General features: G+C 39.5%; 1 non-coding gene across 1 annotated transcript; it reads right to left on the bottom strand.

Moving 5' to 3' along the window:
- Window positions 1-3,795: 3,795 nt before the first annotated feature.
- LOC112713327 (small nucleolar RNA R71) lies at window positions 3,796-3,903 on the bottom strand. Its single transcript, XR_003158300.1, has one exon. It is a non-coding gene; the product is annotated as a small nucleolar RNA R71 (small nucleolar RNA).
- Between the last annotated feature and the right edge of the window lie 941 nt (window positions 3,904-4,844).

Genomic DNA, 4,844 nt, shown 5'->3' on the forward strand with positions numbered 1-4,844 from the left:
GTTAATATGATCTCTCAGAGTCTGAATGGATTGCAAAATACATCCAACAGTACTAAAGAAGCAACTTCTGAAGAAGAAGCTTATGCTCCTGAGAACCTGCAATGGTAGAAGTGAATTACTGATGAGCGGATAATTTGTACGCTTTTTGGCATTGTTTTTAGTATGTTTTTAGTATGATCTAGTTAGTTTTTAGTATATTTTTATTAGTTTTTAGTTAAAATTCACTTTTCTAGACTTTACTATGAGTTTGTGTGTTTTTCTGTGATTTCAGGTATTTTCTGGCTGAAATTGAGGGACCTGAGCAAAAATCTGATTCAGAGACTGAAAAGGACTGCAGATGCTGTTGGATTCTGACCTCCCTGCACTCGAAGTGGATTTTCTGAAGCTACAGAAGCCCAATTGGCGCGCTCTCAACGGCGTTGGAAAGTAGACATCCTGGGCTTTCCAGCAATATATGATAGTCCATACTTTGCCCAAGATTTGATGGCCCAAACCGGCGTTCAAAGTCACCCTCAGGATTTCCAGCGTTAAACGCCGGAACTGGCACAAGGATGGGAGTTAAACGCCCAAACTGGCACCAAAGCTGGCGTTTAACTCCAAGAAGAGTCTCTACACGAAAATGCTTCAATGCTCAGCCCAAGCACACACCAAGTGGGCCCGGAATTGGATTTTTATGTCATTTACTCATCTCTGTAAACCCTAAGCTACTAATTCTCTATATATAGGACCTTTTACTATTGTATTTTCATCTTTTGATCACTTTAGATCTTAGATCAGATCTTGGTTCTTCTGGTTCCCTCTCTGGGGCCGAAGCCAACGATCACTTTTGTTCTTATGTATTTTCAACGGTGGAGTTTCTACACACCATAGATTAAGGTGTGGAGCTCTGCTGTACCTCGAGTATTAATGCAATTACTATTGTTCTTCTATTCAATTCCGCTTGTTCTTGTTCTAAGATATCACTTGTTCTTCAACTTGATGAATGTGATGATCCGTGACACTCATCATCATTCTCACCTATGAACGTGTGCCTGACAACCACCTCCGTTCTACCTTAGATTGGGTGGATATCTCTTGGATTCTTTAACCGGAATCTTCGTGGTATAAGCTAGAACTGATGGCGGCATTCAAGAGAATCCGAAAGGTCTAAACCTTGTCTGTGGTATTCTAAGTAGGATTCAATGATTGAATGACTGTGACGAGCTTCAAACTCCTGAGGGCGGGGCGTTAGTGACAGACGCAAAAGAATCACTGGATTCTATTCCGGCCTGATTGAGAACCGACAGATGGATAGCCGTGCCGTGACAGGGTGCGTTGAACATTTCCACTGAGAGGATGGAAGGTAGCCACTGACAACGGTGAAACCCTTGCATACAGCTTGCCATGGAAAGGAGTAAGAAGGATTGGATGAAGACAGTAGGAAAGCACAGAGACGGAAGGAACACAGCATCTTCATACGCTTATCTAAAATTCTCACCAATGAATTGCATGAGTATCTCTATCTTTATCTTTATGTTTCATTCGTATATCACCCATACCCATTTGAGTTTACCTGACTAAGATTTACAAGGTGACCATAGCTTGCTTCATACCAACAATCTCTGTGGGATCGACCCTTACTCGCGTAAGGTTTATTACTTGGACGACCCAGTACACTTGCTAGTTAGTTGTGCGAAGTTGTAGTGATCACAATTTCGTCCACCAAGTTTTTGGCGCCGTTGCCGGGGATTGTTCGAGTATGGACAACTGACGGTTCATCTTGTTGCTTAGATTAGGTATTTTTTTTTCAGAGTTCTTAAGAATGAATTCTAGAGTTTCATGATGATCTGTTGAAGTCTGGCTGGCTGTGAAGCCATGTCTAATTTTATTGGACTGAGGTTTCAACTTATCATCACAAGAGCTTGTTGATTTCTATCAATCTTGCTGTTGGAGCAGTGATCTGCTAAGGCTTGGCTGGCCATTGGCCATGTCTAGTGTTTTGGACCGAAGCTTTCTTTGAAAGCTTGGCTGGCTATGAAGCCATGTCTAATTCCTGGACCGGAGTCTTAGACTAGCATTGCATGATTCCTGGAATTCTCTTTAAGAATTTTGATACCTTTATTTTCTTTTTCCACTTAATTTTCGAAAAATCCAAAAAAAAAATTTAAAATCCAAAAATATTTCCTGTTTGAGTCTAGAGTCTCATTTTAAGTTTCGTGTCAATTGCATGTTTCTGTTCTTCTTGCATTCATTCATGTGTCTTAAGTGATCTTCAAGATATTCTTGATGATTTCATTGCTCTTATCTTTAAATTCTCTTGACTTGAGTGTTTTGTGTTTCGCATGTGCATTCTCATTTTGTTAGTGTCAGTAGTATACAAACTGCTAAGTTTGGTGTCTTGCATGCATTGTTATTTGATTTAGTTGCATTTTGATTATTCCTCTTTGTTAAAAATTCAAAAATATTTTTAATTTGTGTTTTTTCAAGTCAATAATACAGAGAATTGAAGATTCAGAACATACTGCAGAGGAATTATACAGAAAAAGCTGGGCGTTCAAAACGCCCAGTGAAGAAGGGCAAACTGGTGTTTAAACGCCAGCCAGGGTGCCTGGCTGGGCGTTTAACGCCCAAAAGGGTAGTAGTTTGGGCGTTAAACGCCAGAATGTGCACCATTCTGGGCGTTTAACGCCAGGATGGCACAAGAGGGAAGATTTTGTTTTCAAATCAAATTTTTTTAAGTTTTCAAAATCTTTTCAAAATCAAATCTTTTTCAAATCAAATCTTTTCAATCAAATCTTTTTCAAAATCAATTTCTTTCTATTTTCAAGGATACTTGCTATCAATTAATGATTTGATTCAACATTTCAAGTATGTTGCCTTTTCTGTTGAGAAAGATTTAATGTTTGAATCATATCTTTTCTTGATAGCCAAGTCATTAATTTTTAAAATCAAATCTTTTTTATTTCTAATTTCAAAATCTTTTTCAAAAATCACTTGATTTCTTTCCCACTTTTATTTTCGAAAATCAATTAGTGTTTTTCAAAATGTTTTCAAAATCTTTTACTCAATTTTCGAAAATTACTTCCCCTCTTCTCACATCCTTCTATTTATGGACTAACACTATTCCTCAATGAATAATTCGAACTCTATCTCTCTTGATAAGTTCGAATTCTTCTACTTCTGCCTTCCATTTTTCTTTTCCTCTGACACCTCAAGGAATCTCTATACTGTGACATAGAGGATTCCACATTTTCCTGTTCTCTTCTCTTTCATATGAGCAGGAGCAAAGACAAGAGCATTCTTGTTGAGGCTGATCCTGAACCTGAAAGGACCTTGAAGCAAAAGCTAAGAGAAGCTAAGGCACAATTCTCTATAGAGGACCTAACAGAAATCTTCAAAGAAGAAGACCCCATGGCAGCCGAAAACAACAACAATGCCAACAATGCAAGGAAGGTGCTGGGTGACTTTACTGCACCTACTCCCGACTTTTATGGGAGAAGCATCTCTATCCCTACCATTGGAGCAAACAACTTTGAGCTTAAGCCTCAATTAGTTTCTCTAATGCAACAGAATTGCAAATTCCATGGACTTCCATTGGAAGATCCTCATCAGTTTTTAGCTGAATTCTTGCAAATCTGTGACACTGTCAAGACTAATGGGGTTGACCCTGAGGTCTACAGACTTATGCTATTCCCTTTTGCTGTAAGAGACAGAGCTAGAACATGGTTGGACTCACAACCTAAAGAAAGCCTGAACTCTTGGGAAAAGCTAGTCAATGCCTTCCTGGCAAAGTTCTTTCCACCTCAAAAATTGAGTAAGCTTAGAGTGGAAGTCCAAACCTTCAGACAGAAGGAAGGAGAATCCCTCTATGAAGCTTGGGAAAGATACAAACAATTAATCAGAAAGTGTCCCTCTGATATGCTTTCTGAATGGAGCATCATAGGTATTTTCTATGATGGTCTGTCTGAACTGTCCAAGATGTCTTTGGATAGCTCTGCTGGAGGATCTCTTCATCTAAAGAAGATGCCTACAGAAGCTTAAGAACTAATTGAAATGGTTGCAAATAACCAATTCATGTATACTTCTGAAAGGAATCCTGTGAACAATGGGACTAATCAGAAGAAAGGAGTTCTTGAGATTGACACTCTGAATGCCATATTGGCTCAGAACAAGATATTGACCCAACAAGTCAATATGATTTCTCAAAGTCTGTCTGGAATGCAAAATGCACCAAGCAGTACTAAGGAAGCTTCATCTGAAGAAGAAGCTTATGATCCTGAGAACCCTTCAATGGAAGAGGTGAATTACATGGGAGAACCCTATGGAAACACCTATAATCCTTCATGGAGAAATCATCCAAATCTCTCATGGAAGGATCAACAGAGACCTCAACAAGGTTTCAACAACAATAATGGTGGAAGAAACAGGTTAAGCAATGGCAAGCCTTTTCCATCATCTTCTCAGCAACAGACAGAGAGTTCTAAGCAGAACACCTCTGACTTAGCAACCATGGTCTCTGATCTAATCAAAACCACTCAAAGTTTCATGACTGAAACAAGGTCCTCCATTAGAAATTTGGAGGTACAAGTGGGTCAGCTGAGCAAGAAAATTACTGAACTCCCTCCTAGTACTCTTCCAAGCAACACAGAAGAAAATCCAAAAGGAGAGTGCAAAGCCATCAAACTGGCCGAATTAGGAGAGGAGGAAGAGGCAGTGAACGCCACTGAGGAAGACCTCCATGGACGTCCACTGGCCTCCAATGAGTTCCCCAATGAGGAACCATGGGAATCTGAGGCTCAAAATGAGACCATAGAGATTCCATTGGACTTACTTCTGCCATTCATGAGCTCTGATGAGTATTCTTC

This window comes from Arachis hypogaea, chromosome 9 (assembly GCF_003086295.3).
Source record: "Arachis hypogaea cultivar Tifrunner chromosome 9, arahy.Tifrunner.gnm2.J5K5, whole genome shotgun sequence".
Classification (NCBI taxonomy): domain Eukaryota; kingdom Viridiplantae; phylum Streptophyta; class Magnoliopsida; order Fabales; family Fabaceae; genus Arachis; species Arachis hypogaea.